At 45.0% G+C, this 20,119-nt stretch overlaps 1 non-coding gene across 1 annotated transcript; it reads left to right on the top strand.

The window, feature by feature from the left end:
• The first annotated feature begins 3,186 nt into the window (after window positions 1-3,186).
• On the top strand, window positions 3,187-3,293 carry LOC128571320 (U6 spliceosomal RNA). The gene has a single exon (XR_008375752.1). It is a non-coding gene; the product is annotated as a U6 spliceosomal RNA (small nuclear RNA).
• The last annotated feature ends 16,826 nt before the right edge of the window (window positions 3,294-20,119 follow it).

Raw genomic sequence — 20,119 nt, 5'->3', positions numbered from 1 at the left:
TATATTTCTTACTATGGGTTGTGATTTTTTTCTTTTATTAAGACAGAGTCTCACTTTGTCACTCCCAGTAGAGTGCCTTAGTATCATAGCTCACAGCAACCTCAAACTCTTGGGCTCAAGCGATTCTCTTGCCGCAGCGTCCCTAGTAGCTGGGACAACAGGTGCCTGCCACAATGCCCAGCAATTTGTTGTTGTTGTTGTTGTTTCTTAGCAGGCCTGGGCTGGGTTCAAATCCACTAGCCCTAGTGCATGTGGCCAGTGCCCTAACCACTGAGCTACGGGCACCTGCCTGGGTTATGATTTTTAATATATTTTGTAGAGGCAGAGTCTTGCCCTGTCACCCAAGTCAGGGTGCAATGGCCCAGTCATAGCTTACTGTAACCTCAAATTCCTGGGCTCAAGTGATCCAACCACCTTGGCCTGCCAAAGTGCTGAGATTACAGGTATGAGCCACTGTGCCTTCCCTCAGGTTGTTACACTCTAATGAGTCAATAAAAGAATAAATGCATATGAACTAATTAAAGAACCCTTTTAAAACATTGTAGAATAGGTCAATTTGTAGTTTCTCTCCTATTTTCAGGGAATGTGGAAATGGCTAAATGTCTGCTTGGTAAGTTAGGGAAAACTTGCCTCCCACAAAATCCTCATCAGCTTCCTTTAAAACACTTAGCTGTCCTTGGCTTGAGGCATTTATCAGATCTCAAGCTTTTGATCATATGGAGTATATCCTTTTTTTTTTTTTTTTTTTGCAATTTTTGGCAGGGGCTGAGGAGTATATGCTTTTAAAGTGGTCGTTTAGAACATCTTGTCTTGAGCCCACAGACCTGGACAACTCCAAATGTCATCTCTTCTTGATCCTTCCTGTCTTCTTATCCTAGGAGATACAAGGAATCGGTTTCATATGCAGGCCAATTCCATTCCTAAAGGAATGACCAAAGGATCCTTGGATCCTTGGCCTCAGACAAGCATAGATATAATACTAAGAATATGTTCTTCATAGTTTTTTTTTTTTTTATATAGAGTCTTGCTCTGTTGCCCAGGCTGGAGGGAAATGGCTCAGTCATTACTCACTATAACTTCAAATTCATGGGCTCAAGCAATCCTCCCACCTCAGGCTCCTGAGTAACTGGGACTACAGGTATGTGCTACCATGCCAGGCTACTTTTCCTATATATTTTTTAGAAATGGGGTCTTACTGTGTTGTCCAGGCTGATCTTGAACTCCTGGGCTCAAGCAATCCTTCCTCCTCAGCCTCCTGAAGTTCTAGGATTACAGGTGTGAGCCACCATGCCTGGTCCCATGGTTATTTCTGTAAGCTTCAAAACATCCCTTGCCAGACAAAAGATAAGAAGATATTAATAAAAACTATGGTCAAGTTATAAGGAACTCACCTGCAAGACGGATGCAGCTCTAATTAGGAAATTGAGACCCCTTGACTTATAAAGCTTTAAGCTCTATTCTTGCTGCTCAGATCTCTTTTCTGGACTTCTTGACCTGAGCTCCTGACCTTTTATGTTCAGCTCTCTGACTGGTACCCAGGCTATTGCCTTCCATCCCCAGCCTGGATTCTTACTCCCTGACACTTGATTCCCAGGCCATACCTGGACTGTCTACCCACACTAAGCCACCTGTTTTTTCCTTTCTGCCTTAGTGCATCCCCGAATTTGACCCTTGTTTGCTTAACCTATGGCTCATTTACTTCCATCCTTTACTTTCTCCTCAGGAGGTGACTTCTTGTCTTCCCAACTTACTCAGCTGCTTTGACTGCCTGCACCCTTAACTCCAACTGCTCCTACCACTATGTTGTTACCACTTCCCGGCCTTACCTTCATCTCATGTTCCCGAGGCCTACTTCCAAACTGACAAGAGGTTGAGGCAACTATTTGCCAAGCACCCTGCCTTCATTTATCACTTCCTAAGAGTTACCTCAGGTACTGGCTGTGGCTGCTTGACATCTCATCTCTCTAAAATAGCAAATCATCAACAGGAAGAATTTTAGACTGGTTATCTTGAGTATAACAAAACTCCTTAATCCTCTCTCTCTCTTTTTATTTTTGGAGACAGAGTCTCACTCTGTTGCCCCAGGCTAGCATGCTGTGGTGTCATAGCTCACAGCCACCTTAAACTCCTGGGCTCAAGAGATCTTCTTGCCTCAGTCTCCCAAGTAACTGGCACTACAGGCACCCAACATAATGCCAGGCTAGTTTTTCTATTTTTAGTAGAGAATGGATCTCACTCTTGCTCAGGCTGGTCTCAAACTCCTCAACTCAAGCAATCTACCTGCCTCAACCTCCTAGAGTGCCAGCTAGAATTATAGGTGTGAGCCATTGCCCTCCTTGATCTGCTCAACTCCCCTAGACTCAGTGCTTGGCATGGGGGAAGAATGCAGCCAGGATGATTCTTCTCTTCAGATATCTATAATAGCACCAAATAGAACAAAGGCATAACAGGCCATTTTATCCAATTAGAACAATCACTTAAACTGCCCCAAGATCAGACTGTTTCAATGTCAGGATGTTGATGAACAGGCACTGATTATAAGGTTATTGTAATAACCTGAGATATAAAGATAAGAATCTGAACTGAAGGAAAAGCAGTAAACAGGTAAGGGTGAGCAAGAGACAAAAACAAAATAATTTTAATGAAAAAGAGCAACACAACTTGGAAACTAAATGGGAATGGGGAATGTGGAGAATGATCAGTCAATGCCAAGGCTATTGTTGGAAGTAATCAACTTATCTCCAGTTGGATGACTCCCTGAGCAGCTACAACCAACTGGTAATTTTTAGACTATCTATTACATTCAGTGGTTCTGTTGCTTCCTCACCTACCCACACTGAAATTTCTTTTCTTTTTTTTTTTGTTGCAGTTTGGCCGGGGCCTGGTTTGAACCTGCCACCCTCAGTATATGGGACTGGCGCCCTACTCACTGAGCCACAGGCGCTGCCCCACATTGAAATTTTGAATGATCTTTCACCGTACCCACACGCTCTTCCTTAAATCCAGTAAATGCTGCTGAGGTTCCCATCCTTTTATTCCTAGTGTTCCCACACTGAGCTTCTAACTAATACTTTTGCCTTAGTTCTACCTTCACTCTCTCCTGCTTCAACCCACATACACCTCCACATAATCTTTACTACTTTAAACACACTACCTCACAGCAAAAGATACATAAATAAAAATACAGTGCTCGCCTCGGCAGCACATATACTAAAATTGGAACGATACAGAGAAGATTAGCATGGCCCCTGCACAAGGATGACACGCAAATTCGTGAAGCGTTCCATATTTAAAAAAAAAAAAAAAATACAGGCATGACTTCTATCACGTGAGAAATTATCTTGTGGATAATAAATTATCTTTGGAAACCTCCAAATTCATGACTAGAGAGCTATCCCTGAGGTTGCAGAACAGAAAGTCTACTAGATCAAGTTAAAATGCTTCAAATATATGGCTTATTAAATCAATTAAAAACACACAGCAAGATGCAAGAGGAAAGGGATGGGGCTACCTAAACAACTTAGAGTAGGGTACAAGCCGGGTGGAAGGACAACACTGCCTGGACCTGGCTACACATTGTTCATCTGTTTTGTACTTTTCTTTGTTGCATCAGCGTTCCCTGCTGATGCTGTTACAAGGAGCAGAGTTGACATTCAAGCAAGGGGACCTACAGGTAGAAAGTACCCTTGGCCGGTGATACACACTTGCTTTTTTCAGACAGAGGAACAAGTTTACAGGGCCATAGCTAATTAGCAGGCTAATTAGCAAGCTACAGCTATATTTATATTTATATATCTTAGGTAGAAGACACATGGAGCCAGAATAAATTCACCAAGGGGTTGAATTAAAACCTCATGAGAGATGATGGATCTGCTAATTACCCTGATTTGATCATTATACAATGTATATATATATATATATATTTTGAAACATCACACTGTTCCCCATAAATATGTACAATTATGTGTCAATTAAAAACAAAATAAAACTCATTTTTTAAAGCCTCATGAATATTAAGAGCTTGTGTATTCTTAATGAATCCTGAATATTAACACCTTTGGCATATTTAGTGCCTTCTCTGTCTTGTGAATATTTAGAATACTGTGAACAAGGCGGCGCCTGTGGCTCAAGGAGTAGGGCGCCGGTCCCATATGGCAGAGGTGGTGGGTTCAAACCCAGCCCCGGCCAAAAACCACAAAAAAAAAAAAAAAAGAATACTGTGAACATTTAGTACATTTTGTGCATTTAGTACACCATGGCAGTTCAGTACCCAGGTGCCTTGTGAGTATTAGGCACCGCTTGGTCCTTCCTATTTGTGTTTAACACACAGATGCTCTGCTCTATTTGCACTTCCTGTGACTTCTGCCTAACAAACATTTTGCTTAAACATCTGAAAATATTTCACCCAGGTTTTCACTTCTTTTTTTATAACAGAAGCAAATATGCTCAAGGTAAATATACATAGCAGCCTTTTCTCCACTCACACTGCCCTAAACTCCCGATCTATCCTCCCAGTGCCCCAGATCTATTCCTCTTTCCATCTTTTTTTTTTTTGTAGAGACAGAGTCTCACTTTATGGCCCTCGGTAGAGTGCCGTGGCCTTACACAGCTCACAGCAACCTCCAACTCATGGGCTTAAGCGATTCTCTTGCCTCAGCCTCCCGAGCAGCTGGGACTACAGGCACCCGCCACAACGCCCGGCTATTTTTTTGTTGCAGTTTGGCCGGGGCTGGGTTTGAACCCTCCGCCCTCAGCATATGGGGCCGGCGCCCTACTCACTGAGCCACAGGCGCCGCCCTCCTCTTTCCATCTTGCCAATCTTGGAAGCAACATTTCCTAACCTCAGAGTCAACCTTGACTTCAAATTCTCCTCACGCTCCTCCTACTCAATTTGTCATCAACTCCTCACTCTTCTATTCCCAAAATACACTTCCATGTACTTCTCACTGAGGTTTCCATTGCCACCCGGGTCCAAGCCATCACTACCCTGTTTCCCCGAAAATAAGACAGTGTCTTATTTTAAGGTGTGCTCCCAAAGATGCGCTAGGTCTTATTTTCAGGGGACATCTTATCTTTCCTATAAGTAGGTCTTATTTTTGGAGGATGTCTTATTTTCGGGGAAACAGGGTAGTTATCTGAGATGACTGCAATTTGCTTCTGTCTCCACTCAGCCACTCTAATCCACAAAGCAGCCCTGGAATGATCTTTGGGAAAGACATCAGTTGGATCATGTCACTGCTCTGCTTAAAACCTTTCAATGCTTTCCCACTGCCCTTAGGAACAAAGCCAAAAGTCTTTTTTTTTTTTTTTTTTTTGAGACACAGTCTTATTTTGTCACCCCCCATAAGTGCTGTGGTGTCATATCTCACAGCAACCTCAAACTCTTGGCCTCAAGTGATCTTCCTGCCTCAGCCTCTCAAATAGCTAGTACTACTGGGCGGTGCCTGTGGCTCAGTGAGTAGGGCACTGGCCCCAGATAACAGAGGTGGTGGATTCAAACCTGACCCAGGCCAAAAACTACTAAAAAAAAAAAGCTAGTACTACAGGTACCTGCCATGATGCCTGGCTATATTTTTTCTTTCTTTTTTTTTAGAGACAGGGTCTCACCCTAGCTCAGGTTTGTCTCAAACTCCTGAGCTCAGGCAATCCACCTGCCTCGGCCTCCCGGAATGCTAGGATTACAGGAATGAGCCACTGTCTCCGGCCAAATCCAAAATTCTTTACATGGCATGTGAGGGGCTGCACAGCGTGCTCTGTTACCTCTCTAGCCTTGTCTCATACCTCTCTTTCCTTCACAAGGCTCCTCCACGTGATCTCTAGTTTCTTCCTTATGTCCTCCTACATTCTATTTCTTTTCCCTGGAATGCTCCTCTTGTTCAGGACTCTACCCCCAACCCCACCCCGGACATACACACACCAATCCTACTTTTTTTTTTCTTCTTGTTCTGCTACCCAGGCTGGAGTGCAGTGGCATAATCACAACTTACTGGAGCCTTGAACTTCTGGGTTCAAGAAATTCTCTGGCCTCAGCCTCCAGAGTAGCTAGGACTACAGAAATGCCCAGTGCACCTAGCTAACTTTTAAAATAATGTTTTTAATAGCTAGGCATAGTGGCTTACACCTGTAATCTTAATACTTGGGGAGGCTGAGGCAGGTAGATCGCTTAAGCTCAGAAGTTTGAGACCAGCCTGAGCAAGAGGGAGGACCCGTCTCTACGAAAAAAAGAAAAACTAGCTGGGCATTGTGGCAGGCGCCTGTAGTCCCAGCTACTTGGGAAGCTGAGGCAATAGGATTGTTTGAGCCCAAGAGTTTGAGGTTGCTGTGAACTATGATGCCATAGCATTCTCTCTATCCAGGGTGACAGAGTTAGACTGTCTCATATAAAAGATGAGGGTTTTGCTCTGTTGCCCAGGCTGATCTCAAACTCCTGGACTCAAACAATCCTCCTGCCTTCTAAGTAACTAGGATTACAGGGCAGGCCACTGAGCCCTGTCACACCTACTCACTCTTCAGCTTTGGTTTAAATGTGATTTCCTCAGAGAGGCCTTTGCTGACTTCACTATCTAATTAAGTCCTATGCTAGTCTCCCTCACAGCACCCTCTCATTTGTTTCCTTCACAGCATTTATTTGGGTGCAGATTTATTTAAAAATATATCCTACTTTCCAAGCCATAAAACTCCATAAGGTCAGGGATCATGTCTGTTTTGTTCACCATAGACTAGCCAATACTTAGCACAATGCCTAGCGCATAGTAAACAATAAATATTAGTTAAATGAATGAATGAGAGAGTAGGCCACAGATTTCCTTACCCTGATATTTCTAAATTTAGTCTCTGTACATGGGTTTTGTGGTCAAAATTCTGGGTTTGAATTTTGACTCTTTCATTCACTGTGTGACCTCTAGTGATTTAACCCCTTTGATTCTCAACATTTCTCATTTATAAAATGGAGATGGAGAGAAAAGCCTCACAAGTTGCTGTGAAGATCCTGCAAGTCAAGATTAGGTCTGGGAAAGCCACTGGCATAACTGACACATGTGATCAGTAAACACTTGCTCCTGCTCAGTGCTTTCTGGGTCTGCACGTTTCCTCCTCTAGTCTCCACTAAAGCACCTCATTTTTCTCAGCCTGACTAGATCCCTCAAAGTCATGTCTTCAAGGAGCCCCTTTCCGCAGCCCAGCCCTTGGTGGGTGTGCATGTCTCAAACTCTTTAGCTGCTCATTTTAAGTCTGTGGGATGTACTATGGTGATTGTTTTTTGTTTGCTTAAATCTTTTATGCATCTGTCCTGATTCTCCAGTTAGACTCCAAACCCTTTGGCAATAGGGTTTGCATCTCAGAACCATCTCAGAACTGGCTCAGTGCCCTATGTAAAGAGATACAACTTAAATTTTACCTGCATTTGTGAGTGCCCACAGGATACCAGGCACTGTGTTTGGCTTTCACGTTCATTATCACCCAACTTCATTTTTTAAGATAATCCTGGCAGGTAAGTATTATCATGCCTGTTGTGGAAACAGAGGCTCAAAAGCTTAGTCCTCTGCTTAAGGGCACCTAGTTAACAGACAAATAGCAGTCTTTTAACTCCCCGTTTGGTTTATAGCCTGGCATGTAGTAGGTTCGCAGTAAGTACTTGTTAGTGCTTGTTCCACCACACCGTGCTGCTTTGGGAAATAACGAGTCAGAATGAGGAAGGGAATTATCATCATGTTCTCAATTCCTACCTCCCAAGAGCTTGACTGAAAACCCCCATCCTTGATCCCGTACCCTAAAGTTCTTCCAGGGTCCTGTACACCTAATTTTCACTCAGTTTCCTATTAGTGCCACATCTCTTTGCTAAGTTCTTCTACAGTTCTCCTATACTCTTCTAAGATGTGCCTCCATCTCCCCACAAACCCTGTCCTCCACATCCATATCTTCTTCCCAAACCTTCTTTTCCTCGTGGTCCTCCTTCCTTTCTCCTCTCTCTAGTCCTGATTTAATTCAGGTTGTAGTCATTAAGAAATGCACTCCCACTGGGAATCCCCTCTAATCCAGAGCACTTGTCAGTCTGGGATGTGCCTAAGGTTCTTGGAGGGGGAATTATCACTAAGCATTAGGTGGGTGATGATTAGTGATAGTTTGGGCAATTTATGTCCCCTCTCTCCTGGCCCCAATTTCTTCACTTGTAAAATGGTACAACCTACTAACACATACCAAGCTTCTATAGATGCTACCACTATGTGCCGGACACCATGTCAAGTGCTTTATACATTAGAACCTCTGTTCAGTTGACCACCAAGGTCAACATAAGGAAGTGGTCAATGTAAGGAACTGGGCCATACATGTGGTGCATATTCATTCTATGAAAATTAGGTCAACTTAAGAAGGTGGTCAATGTAGGGAGGTGTTCAACTATGGAGGTTCACTTAATCCTCACAAAAACCCTATGAAAATGTTATCATTAACCCTATTTTGTAGATGAAAAATAGAGGTCTCCAAATTAAGTAATTTACCCTAGTTCACCCCAGACGTGGTGAAGTTGAGCTTCAAACTCTGGCCATTCTGACTCTGGAGTCCCTGTCTTAACCACTGCCCTATACTTCCTCTTATTACCTCATAAAATGAGGGGGGCTAGTTAAAAATAATCCCCTAGCATTTTTTATAGCATTTTTTTGAATTCTAACGCACTGTTCACATTCTCTACCCTATTTGATCTTCACAACAACCCTAAGGGTAGACATTATTAGCCCAATTTACAGGGCCAGAGCTGAGACTTATTAGAAAGGTCATATGTCCAAGGGCACACAGCTGGTAAGGGCAGATTCGGCCCGTGCCAAGTGCCTCTCCTGCTCAACCTCATGCCATATGGCACTTCCTGTCCTTTCAAGTGTCCTCCAGCTCAGACATACTACACTATTCTTTCCTCTCTTTCTTTAAAGAGGTTCCAGTGTTCCTGCAAAGAATCCCCAGCCCTGTCACCCCTGTACTCCCTCTGTGCAGTGCTACTCACAACCACCAGCAGGGGGTGCTATAGATTAACACAGTCCTTTTTTGGAGCGGCCTCCGTAATGTTCTCCTCTTTTTAATTTGTTAACATTTGAAAGATGTTTTAGTAAGTACCACTTGTACATAGTTTAAAATTCAAAAGGTGCAAATGAGTAAACCTGCTCTCCAGCTACCCGGTTCCCCTTCCTGGGAGATAAATCTAAGAAGTTTTCCAGTGTCTCATTCTAGAGACAGTCTATAAGCAAAGATGTCTTATTTTTCCTCCACGACAGGAAAATTAGCATACAGACATGCACACATTGTTTTTTTTTCATTATTCACACAAATTCTATCATACCATACGCACTATTCTTCCCCTAGCTTTTCAAGGTAATTTTGCAAATCATATCATTCATATTTAATTAAATGGATAAACCATAATCAATTTTACCACCACCCTATTGTTTTCTTTCTTCTACAGTTACAATCAAAGCTGCAATAAAGACACTTGTACCTAGATCACTTGGCACTTGTGGATTTCTGCAGGATAAATTCCCAGAAGTGAATTTGCTTGCCTGCAAAGGGCACATGTTTGTAATGTTGATCAATATTGCCAAATTGCCTTGCACAGAAACTACATCAGAGGGGCACACAAGGGTCTGTCTCCTGCATCCTCATCATCATGCAATCTTATCAAGCTTTCTGATCTTTGCCTATGCTGTGAATGAAAGACAGTTTCTCAATGTAGTTTTTCATTGCATTACTCTTATGAGTGCTCCCTGAACTCTGAGATTCATTCATGCAATCCATCGATGATTAGCAAATGCTCTTGTGTGCCAGGCACTGTGTTGGCATCCCTTTCCAGCTGTCCCTGGTCTGACTGTCACTATCATTTCCCGCCTGCCCTGTACTGTCCTGCCTTGTTGCATCTTCCAAGAAGCTATCTTCATTGCTTAGCCAACCTCACCTGGTCAAGCAGGAATGACCTCATTTGACCTCTTCTTTAGGGGGTTAGGAATGAGGAGAATGTGGTTTCTTGGCTTTTCTGTTTTCCAGACTAATTCCTGTAACCCAATTAAGCAAAGCTGAGAGGTGGGTGACATGTCTTGAGGTCAGAGTTAGCCTTGAGTCCTTGGACTTCCCAGAACCATTGAGTCGAAGGGGTCAGTCAGTGTCCTCTCATCTTAGCCCCTCTGGGGTATTAGGAAGGTGGACACACTGCAGGTACCTGGACGGTGGGCTGTGTCCAGCAGGTGTTGTTTGCTTCATGACTGGCTGGTTGAAATTTTCTCCAATTAAGTGCCAGAAAACATAAAATGCATTTGCATTACTATTTAGGTTAAAGTGGGGCAGAAAGAAGGTTGGGATTCATGTTCTTCTTTTATGTGTGAAACCGCTGAATCATTTCTCAATTCCCTGTTTCTTTACAACCCCAGAGCACTCTACCTTGACAGGGTGAGTCTGACCTACCTGGCAAGGTAACTGCTCCTTTTCCCTGCCTTCTCCATAAGACTGGGACTCCACTAGAATGATCTCACACCTTCTTCCTCTCTCCTCAGAATATAGGCAGAATCAACACATGGTGATTTTGAATGACTTTCTTCTAGCCCTCCAGACGCCAAGAACGCCATCATTGAGAGGACCACATCATTCTCTGGTAGCTTAACTAATGTAAGGGACCTCCCATCCATCTACTGCAGGAGTTTTCCTCCTAAAACACACTTCTAATCCAGTCAGTCGGAGAGGTTCCCTATGGCCTACTAAATGAAGTGCAAATTCCTTAGCTTGGAATTTAAGGACCTCCGTGATATGGCTCCAGCCTACCTTTGCAGTCCTTTTTCCACTATCTCACACTCCAACCAAACTGAATCACACTATGAGCCCACATTCCAGGGAGCCTTTGCCCAGGCTGCGCTTCCTCCACTGAGAGCACATACCTCTTCCCTCCCTCCCACCACTGATGCTCTCCTCTGTCTCTCCTCCATGAACCCTTTGTTTAGAAAGTAAGAGTAATAAGGGTTTTTCTTTAAAAAAAAAAAAACAAGAAAAGAAAAGAAAGAAAAACATAAATTTTTACATATCCTTCTCAAATGTCACTGTCTCACAGGATATGACCTTTTCAAGCTTGGCTCCCACATCCCCAGCATCTTGCATCCTTGTTCCCGCCTCAGCTCAGCCTAAGCCCTGAAGAGCGAGGCAGCATCACCCATCTTCATACTGCCCATGTTGATGAAAGTTGGAGAAGCCTCCATTGGGTGCCACCTTGTCTTTCCACTTTGAGTTTGAGAAATGGGAAGAGGGTGGCACCTGTGGCTCAAGGAGTAGGGCGCCGGTCCCATATGCCTGAGGTGGTGGGTTCAAACCCAGCCCCGGCCAAAAAAAAAAAAAAAAGAGAAATGGGAAGAGCTTGAGATCTTTCACTATAACCTCTGCAGCTACCCCTTCAGGTCCTTCTCTAAGAGGGTTCTTCTCTCAACTGAGTCTCGGCTCTAAGTTCAGGAGATAACGTCAGCCCTGAACCCCACACTGTATCCCCTGCACAAACACCACCCAGATTGGGGGAACCGTCCCTGAGGTCCCACTTGTTCTTCTTTCTTTCCTTTCCTTTCCTCCCTTCCTTCCTGTCTTTCCTTTCTTCCTTTTTTCTTTCTCTCTGTTTTTTTTTTTTTTTAGAGACTGGGTCTCACTCTGTTGCCCAGGCTAGAGAGATCATACTTCATTGTAGCCTCGAACTCCTGGGCTTAAGTAATCCTTCTGCCTCAGCCTCCTGAGCAGCTGGGACTACAAGCATGTGCCACCTTACCTGGCTAATTTATTTTTTTTTGAAACAGAGTATTACTCTGTCACCCCAGTTAGAATGCAGTGGCATCATCATAGCTCACGGCAACCTCAAACTCCTAGGCTCAAGTGATCCTCCTGCCTCAGCCTCCTGAGGAGCTGGGACTACCAGCACATGCCACAGCGCCCAGCTAATTTTTCAGTTTTTAGTAGAGACAAGTTTTTTGCTCTTGCTCAGGGTAGTCTTAAACTCTTGAGCTCAAGTGATCCTCTGACCTCAGCCTGCCAGAGTGCTAGGATTTTAGGGATTAGCCACCATTTCCAACCCCAGCTAAATTTTTTATTTTTCATGGAGACAGGGTCTCACTATGTGGCCCAGGCTGGTCTTAAACTCTTGGCTTCAGGTGAGCCTCCCACCTTGACCTCTCAAAGTCTTATGATTAGAGGCATGAGCCCCAGCACCTGGCCCCGTTTGCTGTTTTTCCAAGGGAAGGTACTGTGGTGATGTGTCTGGCTAGGAGGAGGAGTGTTTACTCTCTTTGAGTTCTTGGAAGAGATGTAGGCCGGAAAAGGAGAAATGGGAAGCCCTGTCTCTTCTATGGCCTGCTCTCCCCTAAGTGGTGCAGATGGGCACAGACACTTCTCTTCTAAAGGCTTGTCTGCTTTGTTGGTGGTGACATGTGCACTGGCAAGGCCGGATGAAGACAACCTGGCTCACCTTCAGGGCTTCCTTCTGGTGCCTTCTGTAGAGGAAAGAGTGGAACCCTGGAATTAGAATACCTGAGTCTGAGTCCTTACTTCACCATTCAACAACCAGATGACCTTGACCAAACCCCTTAATCTCTCTCAGCCTAAAATAGAAATAGCTGCACCTTCTCTATCTTTCACGGGGTCTTTTCTGAGCATCAAAAGAAAAAATGGGCTGGGTCTAGTGTCTCACGCTTGTACTCTTAGCACTTTGGGAGGCCAAGATAGGAGAATTGTTTGAGACCAAGAATTTGAGACCAGCTGGAGCAACACAGCAAGACCCTGTCTCTTACAAAAAATGAACAATTAGCCAGGCATGGTAGTGGTCGTCTGTCTGTAGTCCTAGCTATTCAGGAGGCTAAGGTGGGAGATTTGTTTGAGCCTAGGAGTTCAGGATTATAGTGAGCTATGATTACATCACTGTCCTCCAGCCTGAGCAACAGAGCAAGACCCTGTCTCTAAGGAGAAACAAAAAATAAAAATAAAATAAAAAAGAGAAAATGTACATGAGTATTTTACAAATTACATTTTAAAAATATCATTTATATCCTGTCTTTTGTGGGATGGATTTATAGAGGCTTAAAAGATAGGTAAGTTGTAAAAATAGCATAAATTTTAAAGTGGGAATAAAAAAAAGAATGAGGACATAATAAACCAAAAATGAGGTTAAATGCATGCCACACATTAATTGCTGGGGGTGGATTTCAAGGTTGTTGGTAAACTGTAAAGTGGTTTCTGAATCAGGGAAGGGTCACCTGAGGTAGAATGTTTCTGGGATTTGGCATATGGAGATCGAAGGCTCCTAATGGGGCTGAAGAACTCTGTATAGGTCTTGGGTCTTCATGAGCAGAGAGGGGCCCCGACCTCACCACAGACAGCACTGCTTTAGTTCAAGCCCAGGTTCACTTGAACCTGGAGGCAGCCAGGTCCTTGTAACTATCTCATCCATCCCCCTACCACCCACTGCACACAGCCATCACTGCCTTCCCCTAGGGACAGACTCACTTGTCTTCCCCCAAACACTCTAAAAAAGAACCAGTTTTATTGATATGTATCAATATGCATATTTTTATGTGTATATACACCATGAAGTTTACCCTTCTAAAGTGTATGATTCAACAGTTTTTAGTATATAAACACCACATAATCCAGCCTTCTTTGCCATATAGACCTCTTCAATTCTTTTTTCCTTTGCTTTTCCCCTGCCCTAATTCTTAACTCCCTAAGAGTTCTGACTCAAATTTTGGAAAAGTTGCCCCATATTTCCTGCATTTTCCACCTCTGACCCATCTCTTTGGCTCCGTTCCCCCATTAGACTCTCTGTACTGAAAGTAATAAGTGGAGCTGGGGCTGGTGGGGAGTGCACAGAAAAGCCACCAGCGTGCTCTTCCCATCTGTAAGACCGAGGAACGCCCAATGAGAATCCAGGGCCGCAGGAGGCTGTGGGCACAACCAGCCCAGGGAGCTGCAGCACTTGACAGATAACATTGTTAGACTGTGACTCACTCCCGCAGTCTGGAAAGCTGAATCTCTCCGCTCGTTCTTCACAGGAGGGCCACTTGGACCATGTGTGGATCTTGTGAACAACCCTCTGAGGTCCAGATTAGGTAAGCAGAGTTGGAGCCTCTTCATTCCTGAGCTGGACTACTTCACACCCCTTTGCCCCAGAGTGAAAACCATGTATGTTACAAAGTTAGGTGCTGAGAGCCTGGAGGAAAGAAAAAACTTGTCCTCTTTGTGCTTTATAAGAGAGAAGAAGGCTAAGCACTGTACACTCTGGGAGGCTGAGGCAGGTGAATTGCTTGAGCTCACAAGTTTGAGACCAGCTTGAGCAAGAGAGAGACTGTCTCTAAAAAACAACCTGGTGCTGTGGTGGGTCCCTATAGTCCCAGCTACTTGGGAGGCTGAGGCAAGAGCATCTCTTGAACCCAAGAGTTTGAGGTTGCTCTGAGCTATGATGACATTACAGCACTCTACCCAGGGTGACAGAGTGAGACTCTGTCTCAAAAAGAAAAAGAGAGAGAGAAGGTGCCATTTTGAGCTCCTGACTCTGCCCTGAGACTTGGCACCTGGGTCTCTGCTGACCCACTCTGGGGACTCAAACTCAAGCACTGGAGTCAGTGAGGATCAGGAGACAGGGTCCCCTACAGGACTTACTCATCCTTTTCTTCCCCGTGAGGCTGGTCCTTGACCTTATGGCACTCATATACCTCTTTTTTTTCATTCTCCTTTCCTCTGACTCCCTCAGCTTCCTCATCATCACTTTGCTGTTTTCCATCAACCACACAAGTCCAAGAGCTCTCTCACAACACAGGCTTCCTTTTCCACCTTACCACAACGGCCTTGGATTTTGAATGTTCATTGAAGTCCAGATCTCAAACAAGATTGTCTCACTCTGAAGCTCAGGGAAGGGCTGCTGAGTCATTGCCCTCTCCAATTCTAGCCTGTCACACCATCCTGCTGTCCTTGCAATCTTGGGCCAAGACCTGACCAGAACTCCTGTCTGAGGGGGAGACAGAGTTGGTCTCTGGGAACTCTCAGTCTGGTTGAGGAATTTAGACTAAAACAATGAAAGACTGTTTTACAGAGCAATATGTTCTCAATTGCAAATCCTACAAAATGCTGGCTCTACAGAGAGTGATTTGGCATTGTGGCAAGACTGTCTAGAAGGAAGTTCTGAGCCATTCTGAATCATGGAGGGTGCCAGGATCCTTTAAAAGCTCCTTCCTTAAAGCCCTTGTGGGAACAATCATACGTATATGGTCACAATTTCTAATACTCCCCTAAACAAAGCCAGGTGGAAAATGTGTCCATTGTCTAGGGAAATTGTGCAGAGAAGTTAATGCTGCACTGAATTGGGGTAAGCTGCCCCTGGGGTAGGTATCTTTAAGAACAAGAAAGGCCCCCAAATCCAATGTCTACTACCCCAGGGCACTACCACTGACTTTGGATAACACAGAGAATGTTGGAAGCAGGCACAGTGGTGGGTGGTGCAGGCAAGTGAGAAAGCCTTGGGTATGCTGAGAACTGCTCCATCTAACAAAGGCAGAGGGATAAATAAGACAACTTAGGTTTCTTGAAACAGTATTTTCTCTTCTGTGGGATTAGCCAAGTGCACTTGGATGAGCAGAAGGAGAACTACCTAGTTTGGGGGGCACCATCTCACTGCTAATAATGACATTGGTTTGGTCATTTTTCCCAGCAACACAAGCACAAGTCACTTACAACTCTCAATCACCTTGTAAGTCATGTTATTGCTACTACTTCCATTCCCTTTTCCTTCTTTTGTCTGAAACAGGGTCTCACTCTATCAGCCAAGTGGGAGTACAGTAGTGTCATAATAGTTTCGCTGCGACTTTGAATTCCTGGGCTCAAGTGATCCTCCCACCTCAGCTGCCTGAGAGCTGAGACTTCAGGAACAGGTCACCACAACAGGCTAATTTTTCTACTTTTTGTGGAGACGAAGTCTTTTTTTTCCTTTTTTGTCTTTTTTTTTTTTAGAGTCTCGCTCTGGCTAGAGTGCTAGGGTGTCAGCCTAGCTCACAGCAATCTCAAATTCCTGGGCTCAAGGGATCTTCCTGCCTCAGCCTTCTCAATAGCTGGGACTACAGGCACCTACCACAATGCCCAGCTAAATTTAAATTTTTAGTAGAGACAGGGTTTCACTCTTGTTCAGGCTGGTCTTAAACTTCTGAGCTCAAGGTATTCTCCCACCTTGGTCTGACTCCCTCACCTAGCCCAGAGTGCTAGGATTATAGGTGTGAGCCACCAGGCCCAGCCAATTACTCCCATTTTCTAAGTGAGATTGTCAGAAGTGAAATCACTGGTGTCTGGTTTACTATAGACTTGGGACCCAAGCCCAGGTCTTCCAATCATAGGTCTGGTGGTTATTCCATTATGCCACCGGGTCCCCCCATGAGGCTGGTGTTTAGGGTCATTACTGATTTCCAATCCTCACTATTATACCCATCCCTGACCCATGCAATTTCCCTGTTTAGTGTTTTGGGGAAAGACAGGAAGCCTCACTCATGCCCAGGCCCATCAAGCTGCTCTTAGGCTCAGTTTGCACCTCCCACCCACAACCCTCCCTGCTCCAGCTGACTTGGAGGCAAGGGAGAGAGGCAAGGCCAGTAGGTTTTTGTTTTCCAATGAAGGAGAAATGGCTGAAATCCCAGCATCTCCCACAGAAGACAGAGGCAGCTCTGGATTTCCTGTTGCTTTCAACACAGGCCAGATAATTGGAGACAGATTTTTGGGCTTGGGTTGGGAGGTGAAGCTTGAAATACAGTCATTGGGCCTCCTGTGAGTCTGTGTGTGTGTGTGTGTGTGTGTTCGTGTGTTCCAAAAGATTGGTACATATGCTGCTTTGTTGGGGTTTCTTTGTTAGTATACATATGTGTGTCTGAATGTGTTTGTGTAGACCCTTGTGCTTGAGACAGTGTGCGTATGTCTGTCTAGTGTGAGCGTATGTGTTTGTGTGGCACGCCTGTGTTTTTTGTACTTCCTTGTCGGTGTTTAGGCCCCTGCGCGTGTATGTGTATGTGTGAGAAAGGGCGGAAGCACAGGTCTGGGCCTCTGTGAGTGGCTGCCCCCCTTTTTTCCTTCATGAGATTCAGTCCAGCTTGTGGAGACCTCAGCTCTTTTAGGATCTTATTGCTCAAGACTTAGTGATTAAATGTAAAACAATAATTACGTTTTTTTTTTTTTTTGCAGTTTTTGGCCAGGGCTAGATTTGAACCTGCCACCTCCAGCATATGGGGCCAGCGCCCTACTCCTTGAGCCATAGGGGCCACCCAAGGGAGGGACTGTTGGTGCTCTGAGTATTGAACTTCTTTTGAGACAACGTCTCACTCTTGCTCTGGGTAGAGTGCTATAGTCTCAACCTAGCTCACAGCACCTCAAAGTCTTGGGCTCAAGCAATTCTCCTGCCTCAATCTCCTGAATAGCTGGGACTACAGTCACCTGCGACAACACCTGGCTAATTTTTCTATTTTTTGTAGAGACGGGGGTCTTGCTGTTGTTCAGGCTGGTCTTGAACTCCTTGGCTGAAGCAACCCACCCACCTCAGCCTCCCAGAGTGCTAGGATTATAGATGTGAACCACCAGTCCCAGCCCTTTCCTCCCTTTTCTTATATAACCTGATTACCTGGACACTATTTGAGTTTCCATTTGGCTTTATTTGGCTCTGGAATCTTCACCTTTCCTACCTGTGAGTTTCTACAGGTTCCTGTAGGTCCCATTCTTCCTGTAACTCACTCCCCAGTGCCTAGCCCAGGGTGAGCACAGAGAGAAGACGGGATGCTCTGTCTGGGTGAGTGGATGGGGCTGAAATGTGTATAGAAAGACACAGAACTTGTGGCCTGTGTGTAGGGGGAGCTCCTAGGAGCCTCTCCAGGAAAAAATCTGCTTGGGTGAAGAAGCTGCCAACTCTAGGCCTCAGCCATAGGCTAGAAGAGGAACAAAGGAAAGAAAGAGGCAGGGAGAAAGAGAGAGAAAGAAACGGATGAAGATGTGTATGAGTAACAGGGTCAGGTCTTTGCTAACCAGTTAGTGAACACAAAAGGTTACCACCATGATGTGCAGGGACAGAGTCTTTCTCGGCTAAATAGCCTCTTTTCCTGTGGTGTTCCTAGGAGCCAGTTGCCTGGTAAAGATAAGTGCCCAGCTGGGAGGGATAGAATTAAGACTAGAAGTAGACTCAGCTCTTGTCCCTGCCATAGGACAATGAAGGCTTTGAGTCTGAATCTCCCGCACTTTTGCACATACTTATGAACCAAGAGCTAGGTCTTTACAGGGAGCACCTGTCTAGGAACTTGGCCAAGCAAGGGGAGCCTAACTGGGGGTTCAACCCAAGATGTGGAAATCCAGAATGCCTGGATATAAGCTCCTCATCTTCAAATTGTGCCCTAAGGAGCTGGTCTCCTGCTTAAGATGGAATGTAGTTTTAGCTACCCTCTCCCAGGGTGGACCGTTGGCTCAGTCATACAACAGGTACCTCCCTCTGCCTCTCCAACCCCTCACTCTATGCTCACCCCACCTTAGGAGACTGCTCATTAGTTAGTAATGTTAATGTGGCTGCAGCTGGTGATTAAAACCATTGGTTGGACTGAGGGCTGGTGATCAACATCCCTTGCATAGTTGCTAATCCCTTGGAAATACATTTTTTGGTTAGGATTATAGGGGAGGAGGTCAGGGTGGGTGGTCCTTCAGGAGATCCAGTTGTCTTCTCTTCCCCTAGCCCTCTATTCCTGGAGTTTCTCTTGAACAGGCACTCTGGGGTGTGCTGGGGTGGGGACCATTGGAGAAGACTGGCCAAATCCACAGCAGCTGGAGGTGGTATCTGGTGCACAGCTGTCTCTGCTAGCAGGGCAGGGACAGGGCTACGCCAAGGGTGTGGCTGGGGTGGCTAACTGAAGTGCTCAGGGTCAAGAGGCTTTAGCCACGTGGAGGGATTAATTCTAAGCCCTGTATTGCTCACTCCTGTGCCAAACGCCCAGGGAGGAACTGCAGATTCCAGGGGTCTCCTTAGCAAAGCAACTTGGCCTACACTATTTGGCTTACATTATTCACAGAAACCATGGCACTCTACCAGGGCAAGAAAGTGAGACTCTGTCTCACAAAAAAAAAAAAATCAGACTCAAAGAGGTTAACTTGCTCAAGGTCACATAGCTTATAAGAGACAGGGCCTGCATCAACCCTAGGTCTCTGGCTAACTCCAAACCGACTCTAAAACTGTAAGGAACACGAAGAATAAAATAATATACATGCAGTACTATCACAACACTGATATTCCAGCTCCCCAGACGTAGCATGTACATACTAAAAGTTAGACAACAGCACAAAATAGCTATTAGGGAGCTATTACCAGGCAGTGTGGGGGAGGGCCCAGGGAGTAAAACTGGCTGTAAAAGCCACAGGTATCTCGGAGGACAGAGGCCACCAGGAGAGCAGGGATCACTGATGTCCTCATAGAGAGCAGGAACTTACAGGATGGGCTGGCATTGGTGGTGATGTGAAGAGAGGAGCAAAGGTGGACAATACAGGGGGACCCAATGGCAATGATATGTCTACCTAGCTTACTCCACCCTTGCAAGCAGGGCCACATCTAATATTTACAAGGTTTGGGGCAAGAGTACAAATGAAAGGCTACAAACAAAATTTCCAAATATTTAAAACTTTTAAATCAAGCAAACTGTTAAATAAAATATGTTCTATACTCTTACCTTGACCAATAGCCTTTCAAAACAATTCCAGAGGGCGGCGCCTGTGGCTCAGTGAGTAGGGTAAGGGTCCTATATACTGAGGGTGGTGGGTTCAAGCCCAGACCCAGCCAAACTGCAAAAAAAAAAAAAAAGAATTCCAGAGTTTTGCACTAGAACTTGGTGAAGTTGCCAGGGTCAGCGGCTCATGCCTGTAATCCCAGCACTCTTGGAAGCCAAGGCAGGTGGATTGTCTGAGCTCATGGGTTCCAGACCAGCCTAAGCCAGAGCAAGCCCTCGTCTCTAAAAGAAAAAAGCGGGACATTATGTCCAGCGCCTGTAGTCCCAGCTACTTGGGAGGCTGAGGCAAGAGAATTGCTTGAGTCCAAGAGTTGGAGGTTGTTGTGAGCTATGACATTATTGCACTC

This window comes from Nycticebus coucang, chromosome 18 (genome assembly GCF_027406575.1).
Source record: "Nycticebus coucang isolate mNycCou1 chromosome 18, mNycCou1.pri, whole genome shotgun sequence".
NCBI lineage: Eukaryota > Metazoa > Chordata > Mammalia > Primates > Lorisidae > Nycticebus > Nycticebus coucang.
This window is presented reverse-complemented; position numbering and strand designations above follow the sequence as displayed.